At 38.6% G+C, this 18,039-nt stretch overlaps 1 long non-coding RNA gene across 1 annotated transcript in view; it reads right to left on the bottom strand.

The window, feature by feature from the left end:
• Window positions 1-548: 548 nt before the first annotated feature.
• LOC124958479 (uncharacterized) overlaps window positions 549-18,039 on the bottom strand; it is a 49,248-nt gene continuing 31,757 nt past the window's right edge. The window contains exons 2-3 of the long non-coding RNA XR_007103893.1: window positions 1,431-1,625; window positions 549-1,318 (exon numbers count right to left, since the gene is read on the bottom strand). This is a non-coding gene — a long non-coding RNA (uncharacterized LOC124958479). The remainder of the gene's footprint in view (window positions 1,319-1,430; window positions 1,626-18,039) is intronic.

Raw genomic sequence — 18,039 nt, 5'->3', positions numbered from 1 at the left:
TATGACTCATTTTCATTTTAATTTCCCTGCCCACTGACAGGTCATGACCTGGAGTTTGAGAAACACTGTTCTGCCTGGTTCTCTAAATGATCTCACAGTTGTATTAAACAAAATAAACCATTATAGTGCAGAAATATGGGTAGCTATTTAAAATGATTCAAGGAACTGAATAAATACTAATAAAAGGACTCTATCTTTGACTTAAGTTAGTTATGTTTATTTTTGTTACGTTATATCTGGTGAATATTAAGTTTTTAAATAAGATTGTCATGTCTCCCCTTTCTTCTTTTTATAACTTTTGTCACAACTTTTCAAACTTAAAAACTAAGCTATCTGCTTTCCTTAGGCTTCCCCCATACCACCCTGATTTTTTTTTTTTTTTCTTCTTCTTTTTTCTTTTTGTGGTGCTGGGGATTGAACCCAGGGCCTTGAGCAAGGTAGGCAAATCCTCTACCACTGAGTCACATCCCCAGCCCAACCCTCATTTGTTTTAATGAAGATTGTGATAATGGCATAGACTATGAAATTAAGAGTAAAGATCTGTGTTTTAGAGCGAGCGCACTTTCAAATTTTATAAGATGATCATGTGCAGCATGAGGACAAATACAGAATCAGGCCCTGGGCACTGGTGGTTTCTTAAAACCGATGTGTCAATCTAACTTTTGAAGATAAGAACAGATATTTATTACCCAAAAGGGGTGAATATTTGAAGAAACTTTGGTGATCACATCTGTGACGATGAAGAACCATCTGTAGTATGAATGCCGATTTCCTAGTTCAGAAGCCTTTTCTCTACAGTGACGGGCTGCTCAGAACCCAGAAGCCAAAGACAGTCATAGACCACATATGCTGCCTTCACATTTGATTTATTTTGATTTTTGTCTATTGAACTGAATTAAAATGGGACCCTGCCAGTACTTTCTCTTGGCGTTACCTGCAGAGTTCACAAACTTCATTGAGGGATACATATTTTAAAACCCCAAATAGGACAATATGAATTTCCTGGACAGCAAAACAGACAGACTTATCCAATAACAGTGACCTTTCAAGAATCTCCTTACTGAACCCATCCTTACCTAGTAGCAAGTAGGGTGAAATCACTGTACAAACACCAATCCCACTCACAGCAGAGAATTTCAAACACACACAACTCTCCATATGCCCTCTGTCCCTGTGCCCACGCGACTTTCTTCATATCACTTCCCAACTTATCCACCACACTTGATGGTAAGTTCCCTTGCCAGACTCCAAGCAGCATAGGACAAATGGCATAGACCCTGCTCACTGATGCATTCCCAACCTGGCACGATGAGCTGGGCTTCACCACAACATGTTGAAGGAAGGAAAACAAATGAGTGAATGGATATTAAATAATGCCTTGCTTTGACTGGTGGTCCCATTCAAGAGTCAGCCTTCTCTGTACACCTTACCCAATATGAAACAAGGGCAGACCTTCTCCTTCACTGAAGCCATCAGGGAAAACTCACTTCCAGAAAGGCTCCAGCCAGTGTCTAAACTCAGCCTTGGCTTCCTGGGAGGAACCCTGGGAGTCTCAGAGTCAGTAGAAACTGTTGACTCAGGCATCTGGAAAATCCAGAAGCAGCAAATCTGGTGGCAACCAGGATCTGAAAGAAAAATCCAGATGTCATCTTTTGGCTTATCTTCCTTCAAATATTTCAAAAAAAAGATTGCTAAAGTGAGGGGAAGGAGATAATAATTTTTCAGATAAATTGCTGTAAACAATGTCTGAAGTGTATAAGCTTTCCATAAATATTTGATTGATGAAGGTACAAATGAGGAGAATCCAGTCTCCACACATTAATTGCCCTCCTTCAGGTATTATCATGCAGGAGTACCTTAACCAGCTCGACTCCAATGGATTTGTCCTACATATTAATTAGAACCATATGAAATTCTTTTTTTGGTAGGGCAAAAATAGTCAAATATCAGCAGTTTCATTTAGTTCAACGTATTACACCTTTAAATGTGCTACCTCATCACTAAAAACAAGTCAAGACTAAATCCTGCTGATGATAAGAAAGTCTAAAGGATAAATCAGGTCATTAGCAGTCTTTTGGGAGAACAAAGAACCGAAATGGACATGAAGGATGCACTATTGCCCTTGGTCTGTTCTTCTCTAAGTGTATTCTAAGGCATTCTAGTTTCATAAAATGTTTTATGAGAACAAAAGAAAAAGATTCATTTGGGAAATTCTGCAAAAAAAATTCTTTTCCCAAAGTTTCACAATGCTTACTTAAGTATCACATTAGCATGTCAAAGAATCTGAGGGGTTCTACAATAAAAAAAAATCATTTAACCATGTTTAATCCAGGATATTCCAAATTTATTTGACTAGTGAAACGTTTGAAAGTATGTTTATCATCACAGTTGACAGTTTGGGATTAGCAGGACGCGCCTCTGCCCTGTGATCAAAGTGCCACTAGCCTTTCTCCATCCCTGACTGCCAAGGCCTAATTTCACCTCACATCCAACCCCATCTGAACACAGAGGCCCCTGACCAAGGTTCATTTCAACTCTTCCTAACTGTTTCCTAGTAACTGGAAGAGGGCAATCCCAGATACCCCATGTAGTAATACACAGATTGTACTCTACAGATTTTAGATACATGTGCATGTCTCATAGTACCATCAGCCCAGTACTGATGTATGTTAGTAAATAAAATTCGTGGAGATTTGGGGAATAATATTACCTACCGTTTATTGTACATCTATCTGTGCTCTTCACACTGCACTATGCCTTCAATTTTCTTATCTCTCATGTTTATTACATTTCTCACAATGTGCCCAAGACATGGCTGTTTTTGCCCCCATAAACAGGCAATCCTCAAAGTTTCAAGTTTATGGTCTAATATCCATATGTGGGATCAATGCCTTTATTCCCTCCACTGCATTCATAAAAAGCTAACACATAATATTTACTATAAACTAGACACTGAACTTTAACTGATTTAACACATAATAAACCAACAGGGGTATTATCACTATTGTTTTTTTCTGAAATTAAACAATCTGCCTATAATCACACAGGTAGTAAGAGGCAGGTTGGAATTTGGACTAAGGCTGACTAGTGATTGGTTCTATAATCAAGAAAGCTATTTAACTATGTTCAGACCAGGACTTTCCAACCTCTTTTGAGTAGGGAAGTATTGTTTGTAGGTCATGCCTATAATTACAGTTAGCAGTTTTGCAAACAGAGTTTGGGAATCACAGAGTTGAATCCATTTAACTTCTCCCAGGCTGCAGTCCATACTCCTTACTCTCCACACTCTTTGAGACTCCACAGTGTCTGTTTTCTGCCTGTCTCCTGGCTGTACAGGCTAGACGTCAAAATCTGCCTGCTTGTGCTCTTGTCTCTCAAAGAAACAAATCAATAAAACATGTTTGTAAAGTTCAGTCTAAAATAAATTATTATAGAACATAAAATATTTTCTCTTATGTCCACAGAGAGACAAAATCTTTTGTGCTTTGAATAACTAAAACTACCAAAAACCAAAAAAAAAAAGAAAAAACAAACAAAAAAACTACCAAAACCCCAGAAGTCTCTTAAACCATGAAGTTATGCATTACAATATGAATAGCAAATTCTATGAAGAATTGAGTTCAACAAAAGCCACCTTCAATTTCACCACTGTCCGGACAGATGAGACCTAACATTTACTCAGTGTTTCTTACAGGTCAAGAATTCTGCCATGTGCTTTGCATAGATTATCTTATTTTACAACATTTTTTAAATTTTGTTTTTAGTTGTGGACAAACCTTTATTTTATTTATTTCTATGTGGTACTGAGAATCGAATCCAGTGCCTAACACATGCTAGGCAAGCACTCTACCACTGAGTCACAACCCCAGTCCCTTATTTCACAACAAATTTATGAGATACATTCTGTTGATATTCTCATCTTACAGATGCCAAAACCAAGGCACTAAGAGTTTACGTAAATTGCTCAAGCCAACACAGCTATATAGCAAGTGATAGACTCAGAAAAAGGACAGGGAAAACCCAGCTTTTAAGTGTTCCCAGTTACTTTAAATGCTAACTCCGTGGTACACAGAGTAGAGTCAACCATGAGCCCCCAGGTTCTAACAAAGTGATTGTTTGCATTTTGAAAACCCTGCATTAAAAGGTACATAACATCTACAAATGGTTATCCTTGGGGAACCATCAGAATATGTCAACTGGAAATAAGATTCCCTAGGGGGAAACCCCAAAACCTTTAATTGCTCCAAGATGATATGTTGGTTTGTTAGATCTGGCTCATTTTAAAAGGATGTTTTTTTGGAAGGTATAACTGGCATTAAAGAAACATGATTCGAGTTCTCATCCTTATAAAATCATAGATGTCCTTTCTAGGTTTGCTGAAAACTCTGTTTTGTAGTCTCTGACTAAGCTCAAGAAAACCAATACTGTACACATTTAGGTACATTGTGCACTTTTCTTCCCTTTACCAAAGAACCTCACAGGGTTTGTTGTATTTTTAGATACTCAGAGCACCAGGGATTATTTTTCTCTATATGGATGTTAAATGAAAAAGTCCCTTTATATTCTAAAATAATTTATTTTATGTTCTCCTTTAAAATTTGCCACATTGATTTGGTCATATTGTAATGTCTTAAGAGAGAATCAAGATGGCATTAAGAAAGTATTGCAAAATCTAAAGTAATTGGAGATTTGAGTAGTTTATTGCTTTCTTTTTTTTTTCCCCCCCACCCCTCCTACCCCTCCCACCCCTCTTTTCCCTCTACACAGTCCTTCTTTCCTTCATTCTTACCGCTCTCCTTAGCCTAACTCTAAACCTAACCCTAAACCTAATGCTAGCCCGTCCCACCCCCCATTATATGTCCTCATCCGCTTATCAGCGAGATCATTCGTCCTTTTTATTGCTTTCTTTAAAAACAATTATAGATGAAATTCAAGGAGGTGAAAGAGATGAAAACAGAAGGTAAATATGGCAATTTAATGAGGAATAGAGGCAGCCTTACAAATTTACACCTAAACAAATCATTTAAATAAAAATTTAAAAAAACAGAATCAATCATCCTGGGAGACAATACAGCATGAGATTAAGAACAAAGACTGAGTTAAACAATCTGGGTTCACTCAGTAGGTATGTGACCTTGGGCAACATACCTGTCCTGCCTGTACTTGGCTCCTTCCTATTTAAATGAGGTGGCTAATAAGACTTACTCATTAGGTTACTTGCTGTGAAAATTAAATAAGACAACATATTAAAAGCCCTTGGACAATGTCTGTTAAATACTTCTTATGGTTTGGATCTTAAATGTCGCCCAAAGTCCCATAAGCCAAAGGTTTCATGACCAATCTGTGGCACTCTCAGGAGGTGATGGAATCTTTAGGAGGTGGAGCCTAATGAAAGGAAGTTAGGTCACTGGGGGTGTTCCCTTGAAGAAGATAATGGGACCCTCATACCTTCCTCTCTCTCTTTGCTTCCTGGCTGTCATGAGGTGAACAGTCTTCCTCTACCAAGTGCTCTCACCTCCATTGCCACCATAGGCCCAAAGCAACCAGTCCAAGTGACCATGAGCCAAAATAAACCCATTCTTTCACATAAGTTGAGTTTTATTGCAGTGACAGAAAGTCAGCAAATATAATGCTCAATAATTGTTAGCTATTAAAAGCAGAAAATGTCATTACAAAACACAGCATGCCTGGGTGGGTGTGGAGAAGGCAAATTAAACAGAGAAAAGTTAAAACAAAGTAAAGATGATCATAAGTGTATTGCTAAGGCCTAAGTAATAGCACTTTGTAGGTGCTTAATGAATATTGAATGAATCAATCAATCAGTGAATGAATTAATGGATGGAGTCATAGAAAGAAAAACTTACTCTTAGAAAAGCTAAATTATTTGCCTTCCATGGACTCCTTAATTCCCCTCTAATCCAGCCATAAGCGAGAAGTTGTTCACTGTAATTCAGAATAGGCTTTCTATGCCTCATGTAGCATCTCAGTTCAGTGCAGAACTTTTTTTTAGGTAAATCTATTTCTTTTATATTCAAAGATATAAACAATTATTTTCAAATAACAGTTTCCAAAACTACTCTGAAATATACACAAGTTATAAACAACTTTAAGCGATCTCAATGCTCTGACAGGAGAAAATGGTGTTTAAAGATGAAGTTGTACTTAACACCTTTTATCTCTGCCCAAGAAGTGTGGTTTGAGGTATATGAATGTGGTATGGAAACGCATGCACAAATAATATATATGTATATACACACCCAAAGATATAGTGCTACAAAAATAACTACAAAAGAAAAGGAAATGTGTTGGACAAGGGAGTGGGAATGGGGAGTCAGGGATATCAGTTATTTCCCTGCCACTAGGAAAGGTATTATTATTCTATGTTCCTTCAGTTCAGTTATGTACCTTCAGAAATTTCTTTCGGATTCTTTCCAATTCTGAACCATGAGCAAATCACAAACACATTTGACAACAATATGTTCCTCTTGCGTAAATGTCTCTTCTAGGCCACATACATAATTAAAATCCTGTTGACTCAGGAGTAACGTCTCAGAACTGAATGTCCAAACTCTGTAACTTGCTTCCTTTTCTAACCAGACAGCACAGCTGCCAAGAGCTTCTGGGCCCTCTGCCTCTTTTCTCCACGTATAATTATTTTACATTACGTATAGATAGCATATATTTGATTTGCCGAAGCCTGCCAAAAAAGGTTCTTGTGACTACTTATTTGAGCTTTTTTGTGTATTCATGTGACCAAAAACACAGTGTACCAAGGAAAAGAAAATGTAGAAGGTGGGGTGGGAGTGGATGTACTTAGCAATTCTTTTTTTCCATGTGATAGAAGCATTAAGGCAAAGATGTGTGTGTGTGTGTGTGTGTGTGTGTGTGTGTATCTTTGTAAAGCAAAATTCACTTAAGGTGAAAGAATATTTTCAAAATTAGTGATGTCATTATATAACACAAATCCTTGGTTTCCAACATTTGAAATGAGGAAATAAATTTCAAAAGTTCTTCAAAACATATGAGGCATAAAACAATGCTCTGTGAATTTCCTTCACCTTTGAGCAGTACCAGATTTAAATTAGACATAGAAATCAACCTATTTTGAAGACCTCTAGAGAAAGGTTACACAGTTCTTAAGTTGTTCCAACATCCCTCCCAGTTATAAAACTCTTACCTTCTAATTTAAACCCCTCACATTCGTTTCAACCATTTCCCTTTTCTCTGCCTAAGTAGGGTTGAAGAACAGTCTCTCACTTACAAACCAACATTATGAGAATATCCCTACTGCTGTGTACTTTCTTTTCAACAAGGGAAATTAAACACACAGCCTATAGTTGCCTAGATCTCTCCTATTCCTTCAAAAACATTTAGATATGATATTGGTTCTGTTTTGGTCTTCTGAAACTTCTCCATTTTCCCACAAATTTTCCAAAGATACCCGTCCATCTTTTGAAGTGTTTACTCAACTATTTTAACACATATCTATATAAGCTACAAATAATTGTAGATTTTTGTATATCTAGTTAATTTACGTTTTAGCTGTATAGCTTACTACTTGTGCTCACACTTATCACTTATTTCAGAAAACATTGATCCTTAAACATTGGAAGATTAGGGAAACTTCTTAAAAATAAGATGTTCGAGTTCTTGAATTAGACTTGATAAATTATAATCTTTAGGGCCTTGGTGTCTCTCATTCAAAAGTCTTCATCTGATTTAGTTACTGAGTACATTTTTTAAAAAGTTTATCAAAGCCATTGTTGACACCATAGCCAGATTGTGGAACCAACCTAGATGCCCTTCAGTTGATGAATGGATAAAGAAACTGTGGCATATTTATACAATGGAATATTACTCCGCAATGAAGAATGATAAAATTATGGCATTTGTAGGCAAATGGTCGAAATTGGAGAATGTCATGCTAAGTGAGATAAGCCAATCTCAAAAAACTAAAGGACGAAAGATCTCGCTGATAAGCGGATGAGGACATATAATGGGGGGTGGGAGGGGCTAGCATTAGGTTTAGGGTTAGGTTTAGAGTTAGGCTAAGGAGAGCGGCAAGAATGAAGGAAAGAAGGACTGTGTAGAGGGAAAAGAGGGGTGGGAGGGGTGGGGGGAGGGGAAAAATAAAATAAACATCATTACCCTATGTAAATGTAAAAAAAAAAAAAAAAAAAAAAAAAGCCATTGTTGAAAAATAGAAACAAAACAAAACAAAATCCAGTAAGCAGATTAGTATACTCTCTTTGTCTTTGGTAAAGCCAATTCTGATTTTGCACTTAAAAGTGACACATTCACAGAGTCAGGTATTTAGTGCTGTCCTGAGGGGAGACATCATAATCCCCATTAGCAGGAGAATCAAAACCAAACTTAATCCATTCCTACAAGTTTCCCACACCAGAGCTAAATGCACTGCCAATGGGCTATTGATGTTTAAACATTATCACATGAAAATATGATTATGGCAAATATGAGAGTACCACTGTCTACAAGCAGATAATGTGTTGTGCAGTAATTTTCTCAAAATCTAAGCTAATATATAAGGATATGAACTCATACAAAGGATTTAGAATGGCAGGGTAAATACAGAACTAATTACTGTATAAAATAACATGAAAACAGAAACAACAACATAGTGGGAAGAGCTGAGGAGGAGTTGGAAGGTTTTATGTGAAAGGCAACAGCATCTTTTCCAAGAAATTTTAAGGTGAATCCGTGTGGGTATGTACTCAGATCCTAAACCATCTGGTAATATTATTATTACTGTTGGCTTACCCTAAAAGTAGAACACCCAGGGGCCTGTCTCAATGATTTGCCCAGGTGGGCTTGGTTTCATTTCTTTCTCTGACATTCTTAAGCTTCAGTGTTGAGCTACCTTAAGGGGCTGCCTCAGATATGTGCTCTGTGTTTTCCCACAACTACACAAGCAAGAGGGGGAAAACCCACTCCAAACTACTAAAGTGACCACAAAAATGCAGGTCAGAATGAAAGGGCTCAGAAATTGCTGAGAAAGGAAAGAAGTGAAAGCAACAAAAGATGGCAACCAAATGCCAAGAGATCTTCAAGCACAACTCAGATGTGCAAAGAAAGAGGTCTCTATCCTGCCGATTTGCCGTTATGTCCATAAATGTGTGACAGTGGGATCAGTTATACTTGGCACTGTTGACCAGCTTTTCTTTCTAAATTCAGGAACATGAACTTTTTCTGGTTCTCCAAACTTTCAAGTCCATCTTTTTCTGGTTCCATTGTTTCCTTTTGAATGAATTCTACAAGTTGTTTTACTCCAGAATTTCTATCCTTCATCCTCTTTTCTTTTCCCTCTATTTTCTTCTTTTAAAAAAAACTTATCTGCATCCATGGTTTCAATTATCATCTAAATGAAAATCCTGTAAAGTTCATTCAGTCCCATTTCGTCCCCAGAATCAAGTTACAGATTTCTAAATGCTTCCTGGATATCTCCACCTAGATTTGGATTCTGTGTGTCCAAAATCCAACCTATCAGTTTTGCTTTCATACTAGCTGCTTCTTCCAGATCTTCTACTTCTATTAATAATAAAGTCTCTCATTCATACCTACTTCTCTCTGCAACACCCCATCAGTTGGCCAGGCCTGACGATGGCATCCTAAGGCAAGGCACATGTCACTCACTTTTATGCATTCTTCCCCAAATTATCCCTTCATTTACTCATCTAGTCTATTATAATAGTTCCCCAGGTGGCTTCTATCCTTTCATAAATTCTTCATATTGTTGAGAGAGTGATTTTGATGGCCGTATTAGCCTATTTTCCATCGATTATAATGAAAAACTAAGACTGGGGTAAAGAAAATCATTTTTTTTTTTTTTCAGGCTTGAAAGTTCAAGCACACAAAATTAACATCTGCTTGGCTCTGGTGGAGGCCTGAAGGTGATGGCATCAGACTAGTGGGAGCTGTGAAAGGAAGCGATCATAATGCAAAATAGGAAGCAAAAGAGAGATTGGGTAAACTGGGCGTGGTGGCCCACACCTCTAATCCCAGCGACTCTGAGGCTGGGGCAGGAGGATTACAAGTGCAAAGTCTCAAAATAAAAAATAAAAACAGCTGGGGATGCAGCTCAGTGGTTAAACACCCCAAGTTCAATCCCCAAAAAACAAAACAGAGAGAGAGAGAGAGAGAGAGACAGAGAGAGAGAGACAGAGAGACAGAGAGACAGAGAGAAAGATATCTTGAGACTGGGGTTCCAGGAGAACTGCATTAATCCTGCTGAGGGCACTCCCACTAAGGTCCCACCTAAGGACTTCCCACCAGATCCCAGTTCCTAAAGGTCCACTACATCCCCCACATGGGGACAAAGCTTCCAGTGCCTGAACCCTTGGAGACAAACCATATCCAAACCATAGTATTGACTCAGGCTCATTGTCTCTCTCTCTTTTGAAATTCTTTGGTAATTCTCCATTGCCATCAAACCTAGTTCAACTCTATTTTTGTACAACTAGTAAGTTTATTGAGTATACTATGTGACCAGTGATTTACATAGAAGATTGTATTTATTTATCCAAAAAGGTTATAAAGTAGGTATTATGATATGTTCTTGGGTATGAAATAGATTCATAATTATGAAAAATTAAAATATTTCCATTTACTATGAATGTCATTGATTCAATAACTCTTTTAGGTGATGAAGAAATATTAAATGTACATATTAACAGTAAGTTGTTTCTTGATATCAAAAAGCATTAAAATGAGGAAAAATAGTTTGAATTTTAGAAACACGGAAATAGGTTATCATCCCTACTTTGAAGTAATTCAGTGATATTTCCAATAGATTATATTCTCTTTCCTTGACCTATTTTTCCTTCTTCCTCTTCATGTTCCTTACACTTATTTACCTGCTCCTGTGTACTGGCCTTGATTGTTCCTGTACCAGGACTATGAGTCCCTCTTTTCTCCACATGTCCAAAAACAGTCCAGCTTCCAAGCATAGCTCAAAACCCCCTCTTTCATGAATACTTTTCTGATTCCCCCAAACTAAAACGATCTCTTATTCCTCTACACTGCCATACATTCTTCACTGTCCTACGACACTACTCTCTGTGGCTAGGCACACTCTACTAGAGGATATATTTCTCTGAGATCTAGATGGTAATTCACACATCTTTGCACAATCGCCTCCAACACTTCCTTCCTGTCTACACACAGGAAGACTAGCAACTAGCCAGGGCCTAGAGACCTCTCTTAACAGACTTTAAAAAATACTTAGGGGTTTGGGGCATAGCTCAGTGGTAGAGTGCTTGCCTAACATGTGTGAGGTTCTGGGTTTCATCCTCAGCACCACAAAAAAAAAAAAAAAAAAAAAAAATTATGATTAGATGACTAATCGGAACACATTTAATGATTTGTCTCTATTATTCATTATGACAAAATGAAGACTGCTGGTCCCCAAGCATTTCCACTGTTCAGTCAAGAACCAAGATGTTGTCCTTCAAGAGAAAGTCATTCTCCTCTCAATATGTCCCACTGACAGACCTACACAGCAGCACCTTCTCTGAAGGAAAGCTATTTTATTTCTCCAGAATCAAACTTTTTTGAAGAAGACTCTTTAAGTACTTAATACTTAGGCTAAACTCACCTTCCTTTTTAAAAGTATCAAATCCTTCTAAATAACAAAGAGAACTTCCCTGTGAGCTGAAGTAAAAATGCTATTTTGTTCTTGTCACTGCCTAGAGAAGGAGTTATCAGAACTCTAAATACACCTTGGTCCTGACTTTAGCACTTCATAGGAAAGTGTTACAGCTTAAATTAAAAAAAAAAAAAAAACAAGTATTTCACAGACATTTGTTTGAATTATTATAGTTGAAAACATTGGTAAATAATACTGTATGAGTTCTTGTATTCACTTGTTTATGTTTATAGGTTATGGCAGGACTTATGATAATCTATCACCAAAACCCTTCATTTGGGTGATTGAGTTTGCAAAAATATTTTAAATGTTTTGCTATAAACTGAATGTTTGTGTCCTCTCAGAATCCATTTGTTGAAATCTAAACACCAGTGTGATGGGTAGAGTCTTTGGGAGTGATTGTCATGAGGGCCGAGCCCTCATAAAGGGGACTGGAGCTCTTTTAAAAGAGATGCCTGAGAACTCCTCTGGACCTTCAACCACATAAGGGCACAGTGAGAAGATGGCTGTCTATGAACCAGGAAGCAGACCCTCTCCACACGCTGAGCCTCCTAGCACCTTGATCTTGGACTTCTCGCAGTCTCCAGAACTGAGAAATAAGTTTGTTGTTAAAGCTACCAGTTTATGGTATTTTTGTTATAGCAGCCTAAGTGGAATAAGACACACATTTTCTCACTTAGTCCTCAAAACAACCCCTTGATGCAGACATTAATATGCAAACTTTACAAATGAATAAAGTCTCAGAGTCTCAGAGTTTTTAGAAATCCTTCCGCCCAAGATCGTAGAGCTAATGGATGGCAGAAGTTGGTTTTCATCTGGACCACTTCATTCCAGGGCCTGAATGTTGTCCATAATATTATAGGGAATTCAAATCAGAACGGGACCATTCACAGAAGTCTGGCAAGCTGTTATGGCATGACCTTTGAAAAGCCAACAAAAGTGAATATTCCTGGAAGAAATTCTCCACCTTCTCAAACTTCCCCTATTTCCAGATATCTGGCCAGGAATTCCTGTCACAAGAAAACATGCAGTTAGTGTCACCTTGTATCTCAATTTCTAAAAATTTCCCAACATCATAAATTCTGATAAATAGGAATAAGACTCAAGGGTCCCGGGGGTGGATGAATAGTTTTCCATTCATATTCACAGGAAATCACCCTGTGCCCATTCACACTCTCAATCAATATACTGATGTGTGAACAGTCACCCACAAACAGGGAGAGAGTGACAGCACCAATGCTCAGACCCACTGACTGACCCCAAAGTACACTTTCATAAGTATGCCCTCCAGCCATCCTTCAGTCCCTTTCCACCATGGGTAAGGTTGCTATTTGGTCAATAATTGTTAAAGATGAAAAGAAGAGATAAGGGTTTTCAAACCACACCAAAGAAATCTTTGAAACAAACCTATGTGGGTTAGCTAACACTGAGTGGTTTCACAACAATTTTTAAAAAAAGTTTATAATTAATCTTTATAATGATCTTGAGAGATGGGCATAATTATTTCAATTTTATGAATGAAGATCCTGAGGCTCAGCAAGGTTAAATATCTGATCTAAGATCACACAGCCAGAAAAGCAAACTCTTTTTGAGCCTGGGGCTTCATGCATGGAAGGCAAATGGTCTACCACTGAGCTACACCTCCAAACTTGCTACCCTACTACTCTTTTTTTTTTTGAGACAGAGTCTCATTAAGTTGCCCAGGCTGGCCCCAAACTTGGGATTGTTCTGACTCAACTTTCAGAGTAGTTGGGATTACAGGCATGCACCACCACACTCTGCTTTAAGTCTTTTCCTTCCTCCTCTCTGAAATTACTCTTAAATTCATATATAAAATCCATATATGTCCATATCTATGTATATATAGAGAGAAACTTTTTTAAAAAGTTCAGACATTCTATTGTTTTGAAGAAAACAAATACAATACATACAGTATGTGCTGTGCTCTACCTAATGACCAGTTTTTCCCAGACTGATGTGAAGCAAACTTGCTCATAAGGTACCCAGGAAGCCAGCAACAGCCTCTGAACCTGTCTTCCATCAGCTCCTGTGGCTCTGGACCACTGACCAAGTCCAAAAAACTGGTCACTTCAGGAAAACATACCCACAACAGCATGCAATCTTAATATCTGATAACTCCTGGAATGGGTTAGGCAGGTTGAGGGAACACTAAAGAGAAGAAAAGCCTAAGTCCTCAAATTGGTCATGGTGAAACTGGATTTTGGCAGGTACAGCTGCTCTGTCTGGGCTGCATGCACCATCTTTATACAGGAATACTTGCTATAGTAATGGTTTGAATATTTTGATGAACTTTGCCCATATACATCTATAAAACTGAGTCTGAAAATGGAAAAATAAAAACTGATGCTATTGATAAGAAGGAGAAGTCACCCAAACCTAACACTACTAGGTTGAAGATGAAAAGCCAAAGCAGAGTTGGGTGCTGGTCCAGCTTCAGTCAGTATTCCACATGACCAGTGGTGAATAATAATAATTAAATTAAAAAACAGATAAAATACTAGAAATGGGCAATTATACTCTCTCTAAAACCAAGATATTTTCAGGGATTTTATAGCACTTTTAGTTCTTTGGTACTAGAACTATATTTATACCATATAAGTCCATTATTTGGTTCTTGCCGATTTTTCACATTTTCAGGAATGTGTTATGTACCGACAAACACAGAGGACTGCCTGTACCTAGTGGTTTTGTCCCTACCCTCATTCTTTTAAGGTAAACAAACAAATTGAATGTCAGAGTGATGAAGACTGCAGAACAAGCAAAAGAAAACTAAAACAACTTTAGATCCAGGAGCTGGGGCCAGCATCCAAATGTCTGCACAGGGAAGAGCTGAGGTTAATGCAGCTGCAAACCAACACCCAACAGAGGCACAGACACATGCACACAGCACCGCTTGACAGACGGCATCAGCCTTTCCAGGATTTTGCCTTCTTTCAGATGTTGTGTACATGAATTGCATTTAACTTCATATTTTAAAAAACAACTCCATAACTACCAGAGCAGGCCATCCTACTCCGGTCCCCAGAGATATCTTGAATTGGGATGAATGCTTGTCCGTGAGTGGCCAATTCTGTCCCCCATCTGCAGTCAGTTTTTTCTCTTCACTCAGACACCCAGAAACCTTGTCAGGTGTGATTTTGTCCAGCCAGCCCTACCTATCACCATCAGACTGTCTTCCCTCAGTAAATAAAGTGGAGAGGACATTTCTAGCCACCCATTCAGCAGGGCCTTCGAGACCCAACTCTCATCCCACAAAGCGTTGGAGTGGAACACGAATCCTTTCAACTACCTGGGTACAGTAGCTGACTATCAGGAAACTGCCTGTGGCCTCCACACATTGCTGCACTATTTACACAGCTGATGGAAGTTTGCCCTGGTTGAGGAATTTGGCTCTAGAGGATTCCCCTTAAAATTCCCCAAGGGCCTGTTCACCCTGTCACACCCTCACAGGCGCCTGTGGAGACAGCTATAGTGGGTTCATTCTCTAACCTTCTCTGTACACAACTAGAATTCTACACATTTATTTAAAAGTAGGGGGTCAGAGAAGAGCTAGGGGGAGCTACAAAACCTAACATTATAGGAGATATTTTCAAGTTATATTTTAAGTAAAGTCAACAACCCCTTTCCTCTGCCAATCAAACATTCCTCTGCTTCACCAGCAGCCTAAACTCTGCCCTCCTTTCTTACAGGCACAAAGCAGAGCTGAGTCTCAACTCCTGACAGAAGGTGACCCTTTCCCGGAGCAGACAGAGCCATACTCAAAAAGTCAACCAACTCTCAAGGCAGCGGGGACAGAAGCAGCAGCAGAGAAAAACCCTAACATTCTTCTTTAACCATTGAGAGCCCTCTTCTTGCTATCGAAGGAAAAGAAAATATCAGGCTGGTGATTTTGTCATGACAGTAAGACACAGCAGTGGTCCTAAGATGGAAGGAGTCATTTCCTGAAGCTTTTATGCTTTATTAAAGAAAAGGATCGATTTTTATTCTTTTAGTTGTTAAAATGTGTTAGAAATGTCAGTGAACTATTAATTTGCCCAACTCACTACTAACTGCATGGCAGGGGCAGCCCAATCCTGGCAGGCCTGGGGCCTGCTTTTCCTCACAGTGAATGACTTCTTTCACTAGGAACATTGGTCAGGAAACAACTCTCCATTTGAGAAAGAAGCATATATGAGATGTAAATGTATTTTCAAAATGTTTCCTTTCTTTGTTTCCTTCCCTTGCTCCTAGTTTTCTTCTGGTCTAAATAATTAATTATTTAACATTGTTCAAATAAACCCCATTTAAATACATTCCATCTAAAGGAGAAGAGTGGGGAGGAGGAGGTTGAAGAGGAAGAGGAAGAAGAAACAGATCTTGCTACATATTTCCCACTTCTTTACTTCGGGGAAGGCAAAGGTGTAGTTTTGAGTTTAAGGGCTTAGGTTGTGTGCCAAATACTCTCCGAGTTTGACTGATTCTGCTAAAGAACTAATTGTATGACTTTGGGAAAATCACTTTCCTTACTTATAAAGTGGTAAAAAGAGTAGTTCCAAACTCCTGGGGTGGTTGTAAAGATGAACACCTCACACTTTGAATAATACCTACAACAAAATCAAAATTCAGTAACAGTTCATGGTGACTATTTGCTATGGTATTCCTATGTCCCCCCAAAAGCATGTGTTAAGTATCAGGTGGTGGGAACTTGGCCAGAGGGCTCTGCCATCACTGTGGGAGTTAACCAGGGGATATAGAGGGAGTGGCTTCCTGAAAAAAGGATGAGTTCAGCCCCCTTTGGGCTCTCTCTTGCCCTCTGGCCTTCTGCCATCTGATGTCATGAAAGAAGTCCTCACCAGATGCCAGTGCCTTGCTTCTGGACTTAGCATCCAGAAACTGCAAGCCAATGAATTTCTGTTCATGATGAACTGCTGGTCTGTGACATTCTGTTACAGCAGCACAAAGTATACCAAGATATTATTTTTGGCTCTTCTATCTCAATTCTATTAGATTCAAGGCAGACCAAGCAGGGACAGAAAGCAAACAACACTGACCAGAGAAAAAAGTGAAGCAGAAGCAAATGGAAAGTCAATATAGTCATACTTCTGTTAAAAGTCTAAACATAATATACTGGTAGTTATTTACAGGCTTAGGACTTCCTGGAGGTGGGGGAAATGTTTGTTCTCCATATGTGACAATAGGCAGAGCTTTATCTGAGAAGTTAAGGTGAACTTAGAAAAAAACAATTAAAAATGACTAAAGTATTTTTAGAGGGAGGAAAGAAAGAAAGAAAGAAAAAGAAAGAAAGAAAGAGGAAAAGAAAAGAAAAGAAAGAAAGAAAGAAAGAAAGAGGAAAAGAAAGAAAGAAAAGAAAAGGAAGGAAGGAAGGAAGGAAGGAAAGAAGAAAGATCAGTGTATAAACAAGGAATTGACTTCATGTTCAGCAGATCTCCATAATAATGCTGGTGCTTGGGGACAGAAATAACTTCATATTATAGGTTTTCTGGGATTCAGGGAGGGAGCTGCACTATAAATTACCACATACTCTGAGGATTCAGTTAGACCCACAGTGTAACTCAATCTCTGCCCTCATCCATTTCAGAAGGTCCAGCTCAAACCCTTCCCCATCCCCTCAAAAGAGAAATCCTGGCTTATGATCAAGAGCAAAGAGGCCAGAGTGGAGAAACCCTCATGGGAGCACCAGAACCACCAGTCACTAGCTCTGTGTTAACAGGCTAACAAACTCTCTGAGCCTTGATGTCCTCACCTGAAAATACGTCTACTAACAGTGTGCACATACGTGGCTGTGTGAGCCCTCAGTGTGAGAAGGTATGCTGGCGGTAAAGGTCTCCCATAGTGAGCTGCATCTTGCAGAACCCAATCCAATCTCATGTTTTATGGTCAAGAACACTGAGATCTAGAGAGATTGTGATAATCCCAAGATCATACAGTGAGTTTGCTTCAAAACCTGGAAACCTAAATCAGAGCCTAAATCTTGATTCCAGATTCAATATTTTGGCACTGAACGTGCTTTCTTCTCAGAGCTTCGCAAGTGTTCTCCCACACTGGTTTTGAACATTGGGGGCATTTTCATCCAGTGCCATCAGTATAGCATTTAGATACTCTCTAATCGTAAATGTGTTCCCCTGACTCCATTAAGTTCGTTGAAGGGACAAAGCAAATTTAACATGTCTTTTGTCTATCCATATCTACTCAAATACTGGGTGTATCATTTTGTTGTTAATTTCTTTAGGAAGAAGTTTTCACTTGGAATAAAATATTACAGTGAGGAAGATGCTGACCAGTTAATCATCTAAGTCTGCAGAAGATTAGACCAAAGAAAATGGGTTTCAAACAGACACAAAGAAACCCATAAAAAA

Source organism: Sciurus carolinensis, chromosome 1 (assembly GCF_902686445.1).
Source record: "Sciurus carolinensis chromosome 1, mSciCar1.2, whole genome shotgun sequence".
NCBI lineage: Eukaryota > Metazoa > Chordata > Mammalia > Rodentia > Sciuridae > Sciurus > Sciurus carolinensis.
Note: the sequence above shows the minus strand (reverse complement) of the source record. Positions and strands in the feature narration are given on the sequence as shown.